The 16,823-nt window shown below is 46.6% G+C and overlaps 1 pseudogene; it reads left to right on the forward strand.

Annotated features, from left to right (window-relative positions):
• The first annotated feature begins 491 nt into the window (after nucleotides 1–491).
• On the forward strand, nucleotides 492–2,055 carry LOC147318285 (extracellular tyrosine-protein kinase PKDCC-like; annotated as a pseudogene).
• Nucleotides 2,056–16,823: the final 14,768 nt, after the last annotated feature.

Raw genomic sequence — 16,823 nt, forward strand, 5'->3', positions numbered from 1 at the left:
ATCAGATTATATTTTAAATATTTGTTCAATTCAAATTAGTTTCAATTATCTTGTATAATTTTTTTTAATCCATCCATCCATTCGCTTCCGCTTCTCAGGGTCGCGGGGGGCGCTGGAGCCTATCCCAGCTGTCATAGGGCGAGAGGCAGGGTACACCCTGGACAGGTCGCCAGTCTGTCGCAGGGCCAACACACAGGGACAGACAACCATTCGCGCTCATATTCACTCGCACATTCACACCTAATGGCAATTTGGATTTTCCAATTAACCTATCCCCACAAGCTGCATGTCTTTGGACAGTGGGAGGAAAGCGGAGTACCCGGAGGGAACCCACACAAACACGGGGAGAACATGCAAACTCCACACAGAAAGACCCTGGCCTGATGTTGGAATTGAACTCAGGACCTTCTTGCTGTGCGGCAACAGTGCTAACCACCGTGCCACCATGTTGCCTTAATTTAAAACTTGTTTCATTCAAGCTGAGCAAAGAAATGGTCCTTCTCCAAAGACTCCAGCATCTGAACATCATTAAGCTGAAGGAGGAAGAGAAGGAGAGGCCGAAAGAGTCACAGTCAATCTGGAGCAGGGGAACCCTCTCCAGATGATCCAGCTGCCCCAGAGCCCCTGGGTGGACAGATTCAGAGTGTGTCTGGACCTGGTCCGGCTCCTCCACTTCCTCTCTCAGTCGCCTCTGGGCTCCGTGGCCCTTTGGACTTCCAGCCTCGGCAGTTTGTCACAGTGTCCGGCTCGCTGAAGCTCACGGACCTGGATGATGCCAGCGCGGAGGAGACCACCTGTCACACAGACGCAGACTGTACTCTCCAGTTTCCACACAGAAACTTTACTCTGCCCTGCTCAGCTTGGGGTGTGTGTGAGGGGCTAAACGAGAAGAGGAACATTTACAACGCCTACAGGTATTTTTTCACCTACCTGCTGCCTCACCAGGCCCCGCCCGGCCTCACACACCTGGTAGACCGCATCATGAACGCCACAGGGGAGCTGAAAGCTGACATCAATCAGACACTGGAGGCCTTTGAACACATCCTCCACCTCTATAAGTCTGACCTACACCTGGAGAACCTGTCTCCATCAATAATCAAAGATCACACTGTGATGCGAGGGATGGGCACTTCTGGGAACGTGGAGTACCGCTGCTGGCCATCCTACAGCCAGCAGAGCTGCGTGCTGTCAGTCCACAGTGCCCGAGAGGCAGCGTGCATCTGTAACTCCCACTCTTAGTGCAACAGCTTCACTCTGACGGGGCAGAAGACTTGGACGGGCCGCCTCCTAGCCTCTTTCAGGAGTGGCTTCAGTCACCTGGTGCCTGATGGGACATCAGAAGTTTATGTAAAGAAGACAAAAGTGGGGGAAAGGCAGACGAGAGGGAGCGAGAGAGCATGTGGGAGTACAAGGGAGAGAGGAGACATGACAAACTGGGGGGAACATAGAATGAAACATGAGGACGGAAACAATACACAAGCACTCATACAACATATATAAACACACACACACACACACACACACACACATAAACACAGAGTAAAACGACACATGAGGTAATCTACTAATCAAGAAGGTAAACAGAACATCCTCGTTGATACAGAATAAACTCAAGACTAACAAAGTGAACTTAAACATAAACAATAATACAAAATGACATCAAAATACAAGAAAATTCAAAACACTGGGTCTAATTACCCAGGACCATGACATATCAAGGCTAGGTGTAGCTCAGCGCCCAGATTACATCCTTTGTTGTACTATTACATAAAGATCTGGTGGGAAGCTTTTAGAACATTATTTGAATCATTAGGTAGAAAAAACAGCACGCTTTGCCAGCCTATCGATAAAAATCATGTGCATGATAAGAGATAAAAGGCAGTCTTGATTTCTTCCGTGATATTAACACTTTGCTCTTAATTATGGTGATTTGAGATGACTAGTGGAAATAATTGGGTGGATGAAAATTTCTTAATCAGCTTACCTCTGGACATAATTCACTTCTCTTTTTTTGTCCTCTCCTCTCCAGCAACTTTTGCAGTCAGAATAATCTGAGTGCACTGTTGTGAGAAACATGTTTTACTTTTCCAAGATCAGCTGTATAAATTCACTACAGGCTCCTCTTGTTCAGGATTTATCTGTTTATTTCTTCATTTCTATTAGTGTTATTTCAGTTAATACATTGTCATATATAATGTCTAAGGCAGGACAGGCAGAAATACATACATAAATACTAGGGGTGCAACAATACACAAAATTCACGGTTCGGTTTGGTTCGATACTTTGGTATCACGGTTCAATATTTTTTCGATACAAAAAAATGTTCATGCTTTTTTAATTTGTCATTTATTAAAATTATAAATATATATTTTAACTCAAATGTACAGTTTTTGAATTTAATGTTGCTGAAACAACAAAGGGATAAAATAATAAATCTATCTGATTGAGAAATCACTCATCTTTGGAAAATGGTAAATGGCCTGTATTTACAGTATATAGCGCTTCTAATAGTCCCTAAGGACCCCAAAACGCTTTGCATATCCAGTCATCCACCCATTCACACACTGGTGATGGCAAGCTACATTATAGCCACAGCCACCCTGGGGCGCACTGACAGAGGCGAGGCTGCCGGACACTGACGCCACCGGGCCCTCTGACCACCACCAGTAGGCAAAGGGTAAAGTGTCTTGCCCAAGGACACAACGACCGAGACTGTCCAAGCTGGGGCTCGAACCGGCAACCTTCCGATTACAGGGCAAACTCCTAACTCTTGAGCCACGATCACCCCGGAAAACAGAGTTTATTACAGAGAAATGGCTCTTTCTAAATTAAAAGCTATACTATACGCTTCTTCTGGGCTATATTCTCAGCAGCATATTAAACATATCAGGTCCCCATAAGGAGAATCATGTGCTAACGGCTGTCTAAACGACTCGGGTAAAGTTTGTAGCATGCGTGCTTGTTGCTTTTGCCTGCTTCCACTTGTCTTTGCACTAGGATGATGTCAGTGTACATGTGCAGTCATATTCGTTGTGTTCCCACTAGTGCTGTCAGCGTTAATCTCGTTGAAATGACATTAACGCCACAACACGGCAAATCTCCGTTAACGAGATAATGTCATGGTCCCCGTGCCTGCTCGGCTGGCCCTGTGTGGCTACATGTTATGTTTTGTCTTTTCTCTCTCTCCTCTCTCTCTGCTCGCTACCTGGGCGGAGCTCATTGTGAGCTCCCGGCCTCCACCACCTGTAGGCAATCACCTGTGGCTCCTCACCTTGTTTGCTCCCGCTACTTAAGGCAGTGACTGAGAGCACCTCGCCGCTGGACTATTGAATAACGCTCGTCAGTGCTACTTTAGCCTCAGCCAGTTTTGAGCTCTGTCCGTGAAAGTTCCGTGCTAACCCTTGTTCTCTGTATGCAGATTTCTCGTGTTTGGTTTGGAGACTCTGGACGCTTTTCCCAACCCCGCTCTGCACCCCTGGGAACCCTGGCCCCCTTCTCCTTCACCTGTATATAGTGCACCTGGAGTGTGTAAATAAACCTGTTTTTCTGAGATTTCAGTCTGTGCCGAGTCCTCCCTGCTCCTCCATGACAGAATAGTCCAGCCAACCATGGACTCAGCGGACTCTGCTTCCTCGGCCCCGGCCCCGATTACCTTGGAGGAGCTACTACACCGGCACGAGCAGATGTTAGTCTGGCTCAGTGGAGAGGTGGCCGCCTTGGCTCTGGCCGTCGCCCAATGAACACCACTAGAGGCGAGCCCCCCCGAGACGAGCCCCCCGGAGCGCCCAGCCTCTGCCTCATCTCCTCAGGTAACATCAGGCTTTGCTGCAAGCGCTGCTGCACCACCTCTCTCCTCTGTGTCTTTGGATAAGCTGTTGCCCACACCTGAGGCATTCACGGGGGAGCTGGGGAAGTGCGCGGGGTTTTTGATGCAGTGCGCTATGCATTTTCGCCAATTGCCACATGTCTTTTCTAGCGATGAGGTCAAGATCGCCTATTTCGTTCAGCTGTTACGTGACCGTGCTTTGACCTGGGCGCAGGCTCAACTTCAAGCAAACCCTGTAATTACGTATGCTGACTTCCTTTCCAAGTTTAAGGCTGTGTTTGATAAGGGCTCCAGCACAGAAGCTGCCGGTCACCGCTTACTCAACCTTAAACAAGGTAAGCGCAGCATGGCTGATTATTCTGTTGATTTTTGGACCCTGGCAGCGCAAACAAAGTGGGGGCAGGAGGCATTAAGGACCACGTTACTAAATAACATCAACGACGACCTAAAGGACGAATTAATGATGCGTGAACTCCCTCAATCTCTGGAGGCTGTTACGTCGCTGTGTATTCAGGTGGATGATCGGCTGCGTGCGCGCCGGAGCGTGCGGAGGCACGCATCGTCGGAGCCACGGGCAACAAGAGACCCTTCCCCCGAGTCACGAGGAGCCCGTGAGTACAGCGGGGGCGAGGAAGGAGAGCAGCCGATGCAGATAGGTCGCTCCCGCCTTTCACCCGCGGAACGTCAGCGTCGGTTCTCCGCTGGTGAGTGCCTGTATTGCGGCCGTAAGGGTCACTTTATCTCCACCTGCCCGGCTCTGGCAAAAGAGCGCGCCCACCAGTAATGGAGAGGGTACTGGTGGGCGACCTGTATGGTAAACACTCCCATCCACGTTTAACATTGCCCGCAAAGCTCACGATACAGACAGCGATTCACCCTCTTTCTGCATTAATAGACTCTGGTGCTGAGCAGAGCTTCATTGATATCTCACTAGCCACAAAGCTGAACGTTGCTACCACAGCTTTGCCTAATCCTGTCACGGTTTGCGGGGCAAGCCGTGTGGATTTGTAGTAGGACCAAAAGGACGGCAGTTCTGGTGCAGGTGGGTGTTTATTTATGATAGTGGGTCGATACAAACAGCAAGGGTGGCAAAACATGAAACTAGAAACCTAAACTGGGTAAACTAATAAGACAAACCAGAAACGAAGATGCAGGGAGGTCCGGGGAAATACATACGGGGAGACGCAGGGAGACCGAGGGGAAACAATACAGACGAACCAGCAATTACTATGACAGAAGACACAACTTAAATACACTCAGAGAACACAGGGAGATTACATACAGGTGGGAACACAGCTGGGAGTGATCACGTGACGAGAGTAGGGAGACAAACTGAAACACTCACATAAGACGCAGACCTTCACAATAAAACAGGAAACACATACACGCAATGACATAACACACCAACTTAACACAGACTGGGGGACACAGAACATAGGAACATGAACCATGAAACAGAAGAGTAAAAACACCCAAGGTAACCAAAACCACAGAATACTAATAAACTAAACAAACACGGAGTCGCAGACTCCGGATCATGACAAATCCGCTCCGTGTGTCTGCCTTATCAGGCCAACGTTTGCCAGACATCACTCATATTACTGAACCCTTGTCTCTCACACTCTCCGGTAACCATACTGAAAGGATTAGCTTCTTCGTGTTCAAGACACCGTTTGCACCACTTGTGTTAGGTTACCCTTGGTTGGTGCAACATAACCCCCAGATAGACTGGAAGAAAGAGCGTGTTACGGGGTGGAGTGTGGAATGCCACATGAACTGTCTTAAAACTGCCACCCCCCCGGTCACTCAGCTAACCACAGTTGAGCCCACAGAGGAGTGCGATTTGTCCGCTGTTCCCTTTGTCTATCACGACCTGGCAGCAGTATTCAGCAAGGACAAAGCAAAAATGCTCCCCCCCCCACAGGCCCTACGACTGTGCCATTGACCTCCTCCCGGGGGCGCCGCTTCCCTCTGGCCACTTGTATAGTCTCACCCAACCTGAGAGAGAGACAATGGAGAAATACATCACCGACTCGCTGGCCGCGGGCATTATGTGGTCCTCTTCTTCTCCTGTGGGTGCGGGGTTTTTTTTCGTCAGCAAGAAAGACAAAACCCTCCGGCCGTGTATAGACTATGGCCTCAACAGAATCACGATCAAAAACAAATACCCGCTGCCCCTTCTCTCCTCTGCCTTTGAACTACTTCAAGGGGCTACAGTGTTCACCAAACTCGATCTGAGAAACGCTTACCACCTAGTGAGGATTCGAAAGGGAGACGAGTGGAAGACGGCATTCAATACACATCTTGGTCATTTTGAGTATTTGGTAATGCCCTTCGGTCTGACGAACGCCCCTGCTGTTCCAAGCGCTAGTCAATGATGTCCTCAGGGATTTTATTAACCGCTGTGCTTTTGTCTACCTTGATGACATTCTTGTTTTTTCAAAGACTGTGAAGGAGCACGAAGTCCATGTGAGACAGATTCTCCAGCGCCTGTTGGAGAACAGACTCTTTGTGAAGGCGGAGAAATGTGACTTCCACGTAGACTCAGTGGCGTTCTTGGGGTACATCATCGCTCAAGGTAATCTGAAGCCTGACCCGGCAAAGGTCCAAACAGTCCTAGACTGGCCCAAGCCCCCAAATCGCCTGCAGCTCCAGCGTTTTTTGGGCTTTGCCAATTTCTACAGGCGCTTCATTAAAGATTATAGTAAGATCGCATTGCCTCTCACAAGACTTACTTCCCCGAAGGTGTCGTTTCAGTGGGACCCGCCAGCCCAGGAGGCGTTCGCCTGCCTAAAGGAAAGGTTTGCCACCGCTCCTATCCTTCAACAGCCTGACCTCAACCAACAGTTCGTGGTGGAGGTGGATGCGTCGGAGACGGGGGTTGGGGCAGTCCTGTCTCAGCGCTTTAAAGGTAAACTCCACCCGTGTGCCTTCTTCTCTCGCCGCCTCACACCAGCGGAGCGGAATTATGACATTGGGGACCGAGAGCTGCTGGCTGTGAAACTCTCACTAGAGGAATGGAGGCACTGGCTAGAGGGCGCTGAGCATCCCTTTATTGTATGGACAGACCACAAAAACCTGGAGTACATCCGGTCAGCGAAGCGTCTCAACTCCCGGCAGGCCAGGTGGGCTCTGTTTTTCTCACGGTTTGACTTTTCTCTCACCTACAGGCCCGGGTCACGAAACGTAAAACCTGACGCCCTTTCCCGGCTGTTCACCGTTACGGAGAAAGACCCTGACCCTAAGCCCATCCTCCCCTCCTCCTGCGTGTTCGGAGCAGTCACTTGGACGATTGAATCCCAAATCCTCGAGGCGCAAGTCACCGAACCCGACCCAGGGACGGGCCCACCAGGGCGGCTTTATGTTCCCACATCCGTCAGGTCACGTGTTCTCCAGTGGGGTCACACCGCCCGCTTTTCCTGCCACCCTGGACTTCATCGCACGATCTCCTTCTTGCAACGTTACTTCTGGTGGCCCTCCCTGATAAAAGACACTAGAGACTATGTGACCGCCTGTCCCACGTGCGCTCAAAACAAGTGTCCCAACCAACCGCCGTCCGGGTTGCTCCAGCCTCTCCCCACTCCTGGCCGGCCCTGGTCCCACATCGCCCTGGACTTCGTCACGGGGCTGCCGTCCTCTTCAGGTAACACAGTAATACTAACCATTGTGGACCGTTTTTCTAAGGCTGCACATTTTGTTGCCCTCACAAAGCTCCCGACCGCACTGGAGACTGCTCAACTGCTCACGGCACATGTGTTTAGGCTGCACGGCATCCCTGACGACATCGTTTCCGACAGAGGCCCTCAGTTCACCTCGCGGGTTTGGAAAGAGTTCTGCATGACCCTGGGTGCAAAGGTTAGTCTTTCATCTGGTTTTCACCCTCAGACCAACGGACAGACGGAGCGTGCCAACCAGGAGCTGGAAGCTGCCCTTCGCTGTGTTGTCTCCCACAATCAAGGCACCTGGAGCGACCAGTTACCGTGGATTGAGTACGCTCATAACAGCCTCACGTCGTCCGCCACGGGAATGTCGCCGTTCAAGGCTTCTCTGGGGTACCAACCGCCGCTGTTTCCTGCTCTTGAAGGCGAGCATGCGGTCCCCTCTCTGCAACACCACCTCCGAAGGTGCCGTCGGGCCTGGCGTACTACCAGAGCGGCCCTGCTCCGAACTAAGGAGCGAAACAAGGCCCTCGCTGATCGCCGTCGGACCCCTGCCCCTGCATACGCCGCGGGTCAGAAGGTATGGCTGTCCACTCGCTTTGTGCTTATTCGCGCTGAGTCCTAGAAACTGGCGCCCACCTTCCTTGGGCCTTTTGAAATTGACTCTGTTGTCAACCCGGTGTCTGTTCGCCTGAAGCTGCCGCGCAATATGCGCATACACAACATCTTCCACGTCTCTCAGGTCAAGCCCGTGCTCTCCAGCCCGCTGTGCCCCCCTCTTAGGGCCCCTCCGCCCGCCCAGCTTGTGGATGGTCAGGAGGTGTACGCCATCACTCGTATTATGGACTCTCGGCGCCGGGGACGGGGTTTCCAGTACCTGGTGGATTGGGAGGGCTACGGGCCAGAGGAACGATCCTGGGTGCCCCGGTCGGCTGTCCTGGCCAAGGAGTTGATCCGGGACTTCCATCGTCGGTATCCGGGTAAGCCTGGTGGGTCGCCGGGAGGCTCCCGTTGAGGGGGGGGGTACTGTCATGGTCCCCGTGCCTGCTCAGCTGGCCCCCTGGCTACATGTTATGTTTTGTCTTTTCTCTCTCTCCTCTCTCTCTGCTCGCTGCCTGGGCGGAGCTCATTGTGAGCTCCCGGCCTCCACCACCTGTAGGCAATCACCTGTGGCTCCTCACCTTGTTTGCTCCCGCTACTTAAGGCAGTGACTGAGAGCACCTCGCCGCTGGACTATTGAATAATGCTCGTCAGTGCTACTTTAGCCTCAGCCAGTTTTGAGCTCTGTCCGTGAAAGTTCCGTGCTAACCCTTGTTCTCTGTATGCAGATTTCTCGTGTTTGGTTTGGAGACTCTGGACGCTTTTCCCGACCCCGCTCTGCACCCCTGGGAACCCTGGCCCCCTTCTCCTTCACCTGTATATAGTGCACCTGGAGTGTGTAAATAAACCTGTTTTTCTAAGATTTCAGTCTGCGCCGAGTCCTCCCTGCTCCTCCGTGACAGATAACTGCGCTAACGCACTAGTTCCCACCAATGTAATTGAGCATTGGGTGGCACATCCGACATACTGTTTTACTTTTGTCCATGACGCGCTTACCTTCAGGGTCATACGTCACATGAAAACCAAAATAGTTCCAAACGCCAGATCTGAATGAGGGTGGGGGAGGTTCAATTTGCCATGTTGCAAGGAGAGCTTAACTTCTGTCTCGCTAACTTGCCCTGAGCTCAGTGATTCTGGGTTCGATCCACTGAGCACTCAACACAGACAGCATCGTCAGAAGGAAAGTTGATAAAATAAATTTAAAAATTTTGTATTGTTCAATACATATGCGTACTGAACCGAAAGCACTGTATCAAACGGTTCAATATCGATACGAGTATCGTTGCACCCCTAATAAATAATAAACTGTTTGCTGCTACAACTACACGTTTCTTTTCCAACTATTTATTTATGAGTGACGTATGTATGTATGTATATATATGTATATATTGTACTATTCTTAGTTAGTGTATTGTCTGTCTTGTCTTAATGTTGGTTTAAAATGGAGCACTGTAACAAAAAATAATTTCCCCCAGGGATCAATAAAGTATTCTGATTCTGATTCTGAAATACCTACATAAATCAACAATCCTCTTGTGGTGTGTGTTTGTCTTTGTTATGAAGTGTACTTGTCAATGAGGATGGGAAGCTGCAATAACATCCCCCACGAGCCAGAGGCAGGCAGAGATAGATCTGGTGAAACCAGGCCATCTGCAGCCCCCAAGAGTACTGAAGACCTAAGAGGACAGGCAGCCAATCCCGCTGGAGACCAGGCTCCTCAGTGCAAGCTGAGGTCAGGGTCCCAGGGGCTCCAGGTGCCCAGAAAAGCTGGCAGTATCTGCCCCCCGCTTTCAGACAGTTGACTTACTTGTGGTTCATAGGGTTTTTAAAAGTACAATGTGAGGCAAAGTACTCTGTTAGGGTCATGAGGTCTTTAAGATAAGATGGGGCCTGAATATACAAAACCTTGTATGTGAAAATTCTGGATTTAACAGGGACCAATGAAGAGAAGCCAATAGGGGAGACATCTATTCTATACATCTAATACTGTATAGACCTCATAATGCTAAATTATATTCAGTTTTAAATTTTACAGAGTTATATCGTGAATGTTTGATGTGGAAGAAAGAGTCGGGTACAGTGCTCAGATTCTGCACTGAGTGGAATTAGCAGAAGTGAAAACCTCTACTATTTTTTTCAGGGAAGCCATACACTATGATGACTGTTTGCCATTATGTTGCCTTTCAAAATTGTGGTATTCTCTTAATGATGAATGCAGCTTCATCCATAAACGAGGAAGGGACCATCAAAAATGCAAGACTTACTAAATAATTTTATTTCCTGTATGTTAGCTGTAAGGTGATCCAGCATGGTACTGTGCCACTCTCTGACTACCACTTAGCCTGCTTTTGGAGGAGATTTTAGATATGATTGACAAAAATTTGGATGTATTTGATATGCATCATTCTGGTTGAAACACTGCGAATGTCTTCTTAGGTTCCAAGAGAAATGTTTCTGGCAGAGCTCCTTCCGTGCAACACACAGCTTGGGCAGACAGAGTTATGGGCAGCCAGCTAAACCCAGACACCCAGAGTAAATAGCATTTGTGATGGGATATTAGCCTGAGCTGTTCTCTCATTTGGAGTGTCTGTCTCATTTCATGCTGACATCTAAGAGCTCAGGAGGTGTATTTTCAGGCAGTAAGCATCCACTTTAAACCGCTGGATCTGATCACTTCTGGCATCTGTCAGTCACACTCTGATAATGTGTAATGGCATCTGGTGTGAATATGCAGGTAATGGCCTCAGTAAATGAATGCAAGGTAACCTTTACCCCACTGGAGAGCCACAAAAAGCAATCAGAGGTGGCATGGAGGACTTGCTAATGATATTTGCGGCTACTCAAACAGACACAGTAATGGGCTCTTTATATGCTCTGACAGAAACTGGCACAAAATGTGGATGAGCCCTCTGTGGTTCCTTGTCACAGCTAATGTCAGAGGTTGGAATTTATGTATGAATATTTAAGGACAAACATGTAGACAATAAACAATGAACAAGAAGTCTGTAAGGAATGTTCCATTTTTTTTTTACTCCAAAGCTCAAAGTAAGGCAAGTAAGTATTTTTCAGGGCAAATCCAACCTAAAATTGAATCCATATAAAGTATGTGTTTATAGAATCCATATAGAATTTTAAATCACTTCATTTTAGTATGTCATTTATACATTTTTTTAAATAAATTGTTATTTAGTAGCTGTTATTGGTTCATGGTATCATTTTGAAAATTTAGTTTCAATGTAATGTTTTAATTGAATTTTATATAAATGATATCAAATCACAACAACAATCACCTCACAACTGTATACTGTAAGGTAAAGACCCTAAAATAATAGAGGGAAACTATCAAACAACCCCCTTTCACCAAGATTTAACAGACAGTGGGAAGGAAAAACTTCCGTTTAACAGGAAAAATCGTAAGCAGAACCAGGCTCAGGGTGGGGCAGCCATCTGCTCCGACTGGTTGGGGGTGATTTGAGAAAGACACATTGTGTAAGAGATCAATATTAAATAATTATTAAATGCAGAGTAGTGTATAAACACATAGTGAATGAATCATGGGAAGACCCCAGCATACTAGACATAAGGAAAGGGAGGTTTGAACCTGATCATGCCCCAGACTGTGTAAATGATTCATCTTTAGCTACTACAAAGCTTTTCCCCTCCCCCACCTCGGCGCCTCAGACCATATCACTGTCATGCTAATGCCTGCTTACAGACCGCTCGTTAAAGTCACCAAACCGGTTCGTAAGCGGATAAAAGTGTGGCCAGAAGGGTCTTCAGAGGCTTTACAGGACTGCTTCAACACCACAGACTGGAACATGTTTAAGCAGGCTGCCACCTATAACAACACCACTGACCTCCAGGAGTACGCAGAGACTGTTACTGCCTACATCAACAAGTGTATTGAGGATGTAACAGTCACGAAAACCATAACTGTCCGGGCCAATCAAAAACCATGGATGACAGGAGAGGTCTACAGGCTGCTGAAAGCTCGGAATGTTGCCTTCAGAGATGGAGACGAGGCAAGCCTGAGGACAGCTAGGGCCAACCTTTCCCGTGGCATCAGAGAGGCTAAGAGACAGTACTCCAGGAAAATATCTCATCACTTCAAAGACAGCAGAGACTCACGGAGCCTGTGGCGGGGCATTCAGACCATCACAGATTACAAGCCCCCACCACAGACCTGTGATAGCACTATCCCCCTGCTGAACGAGCTGAACACTTTCTTTGCTCGCTTTGAAGTCCAAAACAGCACCACTGCACAGAAGACCCCACCCCCTCCTGGTGACCAGGTGATGACTCTGTCCCCGGACAGCGTGAGGAGATCCCTCAGCAGGATCAATGCACGTAAAGCTCCGGGTCCTGACAACATTCCTGGTCGTGTACTGAGAGACTGTGCAGTGGAACTCACTGATGTCATCACAGACATCTTCAACATATCACTCATCCAGGCTGTCGTCCCCACATGTTTTAAAGCCACCACAATCATTCCGGTTCCAAAAAAGTCATCTCCCTCCTGCTTTAATGACTACCGTCCTGTTGCACTTACTCCCATCCTGATGAAGTGCTTCGAACGACTAGTCATGCAACACATCAAGACTGTCCTGCCCCCCTCCCTGGATCCCTTCCAGTTTGCGTATCGGCCAAACCGCTCAACCGATGATGCCATCTCCACTGCACTCCACTCGGCACTCACACACCTGGACAAAAAAGACTCATATGTTCGAATGCTGTTCATAGATTTCAGTTCAGCATTCAACACTATAATCCCCCAACAGCTCACTCAAAAACTGGTCCAGCTGGGGCTCAACACCTCACTGTGCAACTGGCTGTTGGATTTCCTCACCGGAAGACCTCAAGCAGTACAGGTCGGCAGTAATACATCCAGCACCATCATTCTAAACACGGGGGCCCCGCAGGGATGTGTGCTGAGCCCCCTCCTCTTCACTCTGCTGACCCATGACTGCACTCCATCATACAGCTCCAACCTCTTCATCAAGTTTGCGGATGACACAACGGTGGTGGGTCTCATTAGCAACAAGGATGAGACCGACTACAGAAGTGAGGTGAGACGCCTGGCCACGTGGTGTGCTGACAACAATCTCTCTCTGAATGTGGAGAAGACGAAGGAGATTGTTGTGGACTTCAGGAGAATGCACACCCAACATGCTCCTCTGACCATTGACGGAGCGTCTGTGGAGAGAGTGAGCAGCACCAAGTTCTTGGGTGTGCACATCACAGAGGATCTCTCCTGGACGTACAACACCACAGCACTGGCCAAGAAATCACAGCAGCGTCTCTTCTTTCTCCGCAAACTAAGAAGAGCAGGAGCACCAGCCCCCATCATGTACACTTTCTACAGAGGCACCATCGAGAGCATCCTGTCGAGCTGCATCACTGTGTGGTTTGGAGCCTGCAATGCGTCCTGTCATAGAACCCTCCAACGCATAGTGAGAGCTGCAGAGAGGATCATTGGTGTCTCTCTCCCCTCCCTCCAGGACATTTACAGCACCCGTCTCACTAAAAAAGCCCTTTGCATAGCGGCTGATCCCACGCACCCAATGCAAAGCTTCTTCAAGCTGCTGCCGTCGGGGAGGAGACTGCGAAGTCTCCAGGCCAGGACCAGCAGACTGAAGGACAGCTTCATCCATCAGGCTGTCAGGAAGCTTAACTCCCTCCCGATTCTGCCCCCTCTCCCCTCTCTCCTCCACGGTCTCACTGAACTCTGTCACACACACACACACACACTCTGACTCACTCACTGGCCTGCACCAGTTACCAGTCACTTTGTGGAGCATTGGACTGCCATTACCTCATAAGACTCTGTTGTTACACTACCACTTACCGTACATTACTAAATCTCCATTTGCACTATTTGCCTATTTGCACTACTCTGCCTGGTTTACACCCAATGTCATTTACCCATTATATTGTATATTGTATAGCTTTCTTGTTATATGTAAAATTGTATTGTATTTATTTAAATTTTTACTTTTTAATTATTTTACCTGCATTTTTTAATCACTCTTATATTTAAATGTTCATTTACTATTTTATCTAGGGATTGAGAGTAACGTAGTTTCTATTCTCTGTATGTCCTGTACATGTGGCAGAATTGACAATAAAGTTGACTTTGACTTTGACTTTGACTATTGCATATTTCTGCCTTAACCTGAATGGCAATTTTTTTTCATGTCACATTTTACTTAAAGCTACACTATATTGCCATATGTCTTTGCTTGAACTCAAGAAACAAAGTCAAGAATTTAAACTAAAGTTTTAAAATAGGCATTAACAGTTTAATATGATAGATACTTTGTTTGTGGTTGTACTTGTTTGTGAAGTTGTCTGAAATACTCACTACTGTTTTTAGAACATTGTTTGATTTTTAATCTTTGTTATTTTTTTCATGATGACATTTCAGTATACACCGCTCAAAAAAATTAAAGGCACACTTCGAAAAGATCTCAGTGGGGAAAACAATCATGCCGGGCATCTATACCAATATGAACTAGGTAATGTGTTAGGAATAAAAGGATGCCACGTCATTTTGATGCACAGGTTGAGGGCCAAATTCAAAAACACCCCAAAATTCACAGTGAAAAAAGGATGCACAGGCTAGTCCAATTTCATGCCAACAACTCAAAATGCTACTCAGAGTTGCCTGACTGTAGAGGTCTATGCTTCCCCACACCATCACTGACCCCCCCCCCCCCCCCCCCACCAAACCAGTCATACTGAACAATGTTACAGGGAGTATCATGCTTTCCACAGCTTTTTTAGACTCTTTCAGATCTGTCATGTTCTCGGGGTGAACCTGCTTTCATCTGTGAAAAGCACAGGGCACCAGTGGTGGACCTGCTAATTCTGTGCACTGTAGAAGTAGCAGATACAGGTCCTGCCGATGGGTTAAGGATCTTCTACGGCCCGATCCAGCTCTCCAAGAGTAACTACCTGTCTCCTGGAATCTCCTGAATGCTCCTGAGACTATGCTGGAAGACACAGCAAACTTTCAGACAATGTCACGTATTGATTTGGCATCCTGGAGGAGTTGGACTACTTGTGGAATCTCTGCAGTTATCACTTCATGCTATCAGTTGTGACACTGATTCTAGCCAAATGTAGAACTAGTGAAACTGATTAACAACCCCATATGCTACTTAACTGACCAGATCAATGTCTCACAAGTTTAACAGACTTGATGCCAGTCTTATGTCCCATGAATTTTTTTTTGAGCAGTATATTTAAGTTAAAGTACCCTGTGGCTCCAATCGCTCACTGTGACGCTTTCTCTTTTAAACCCTTGTAAAATTCACACTCTAGTTCTGCACCTATTCAGTTATGTTTATGTCTTGCAATACATATTTATATGTTCTGCATCATTTTGTTCTTTGTCTCTTCCCTTCTTTTACTGTAAAGATAGCTGAAACTTGTTCGAGTCTCAAAGTTCTGGTGGCATTTTAGTTTCCTTTTGTAAATGCTTTGTAGGATATAGATGATTCTCATTTTTAATAAAGCCACAGAAAAAAGTGAACTAACAACTAGTTACCATCTAAATTAACCACAAATTAGAATATGAAATAGTTATAAAACCTTTATTAATACAACTAGCTCATTTCAAATGTGCCTTTAAATGCTTTATTAATCATTTACATAGACTTTTTAAAATTATATCATGAACCGTTAACAACTCCCAAATAAATTCTACAAAACTATTTGGTAGCATTTTATTGTAATGTCACACCATTAAACATTAGTGAGGTATCAGCGAGGGCTCCTCCTTAGTATGCCATTTATAAATACAGATATGTTTTTCCATCTGTTACTGTTACACTATATACAGATATCACTGCAATTACATCACTACTAGTAATAATCATATTCATAATAATATATCTTTATTTATAAATGGCAAACTAGGGATGATTAATGCTATATAAATGATGAATTCAGCACTTGCTAATACTTTATTAATACCTTAATAATGCTTAATAGTGTGAAATTACTATGAAATACAAAGCAACTATTTACATCAATGTTTCTAAATGACAAGCTAAAAGGGAGTATTGGTTTTTAAAAGATGAATTAAGTTTTAACTAATACCTTAATGATGTTCAATACTGGGTGGGTATTATAAAGTGTCACCCAACATGGATTTGTTTTGGGTTTTTACTGTAATGTCTGAAAACTCCCTTACTTCTTTAGGCAACTTTTTGTGTATAAATCTTGTTTTTGCTGTGCTCTTGATGGTCAGTATATATTTTTACATTGATGTTATGTTAAACATATAGTTCTCATCATCCTCTCACTTTTCAAGTACCTAAAAAAGTTGGAATTTCAACAAACCTCTATGTTAGACAAAATTTGGAAAGACCCTGAACATGGTGACACTGCAAAAATATTTTTATGAGATGTAATAGGTGATATATATGTGAATTAATAAAGCAAAATCAGGCAAGCTGTAAATGATTATGATTAAGGTTAGTTATTCATTTGGAATAAAAATGGTTTTGGGTGCCACATTCAAAGTCAGTATTTCTCCACTATTCCATTCTCTTTTTCCTCCATTCTCTCTCCTTGCCTCCTGAAATTCACAACTGCTCCTACTGGGATTATCAATCCTTAATCAGCCCTCCCCACTGCATTCATGAGACAACTCAATCGGGCTAAGATATGCTAATCTTATTCCTCAGATGATTATGCCATGGAGTCAACATTGATCTTCCATGACCTCAGAA

This window comes from Aulonocara sp. 'chitande type north' Nkhata Bay, linkage group LG11, assembly GCF_057382095.1.
Source record: "Aulonocara sp. 'chitande type north' Nkhata Bay isolate Kocher_YH1m ecotype deep benthic linkage group LG11, A_spYH_male_GT1.1, whole genome shotgun sequence".
Lineage (NCBI taxonomy): Eukaryota > Metazoa > Chordata > Actinopteri > Cichliformes > Cichlidae > Aulonocara > Aulonocara sp. 'chitande type north' Nkhata Bay.